A 435-nucleotide genomic window follows, 5' to 3' on the forward strand; every position below is an offset into this window, starting at 1 on the left:
GGGGGGGGGGGATATTGGATTTTTTAAGGAGCAATATTCAATTGTTGAGTACAGGTTGTGTATTTCTTTGGAATTAAATTCTACTACCTGAGCAATAGCCTTGTTTAGCAGCCCAATCTATTGCTACCTGTTAAAGCATGACACACTTGAGTGTGTCATGCTTTTAAAGTGTTGTATTTTTGTATTTGTATTTATTATCGAAGGAAACAGTCTGAGAACTTCTTTCACCCCTGCAAAAAAATAGCCAAATTTAATTATTAAAGTGCTCACATTATGCTTTTTGGCTTTTTCCCTTTCCTTTACTTTGTTATATACAATATATATTTTTTGTGCACGTTATAGGTTTATAAAGTGAAAAAGTCCCCCCCAAATGGACTTACCATCTCCAATAGAAAACACTGTTCACAGCTCCAAACAGCTCTATTGTAGTCCAGC

The sequence above is a fragment of the Etheostoma spectabile genome, chromosome 13 (genome assembly GCF_008692095.1).
Source record: "Etheostoma spectabile isolate EspeVRDwgs_2016 chromosome 13, UIUC_Espe_1.0, whole genome shotgun sequence".
NCBI classification, from domain to species: domain Eukaryota; kingdom Metazoa; phylum Chordata; class Actinopteri; order Perciformes; family Percidae; genus Etheostoma; species Etheostoma spectabile.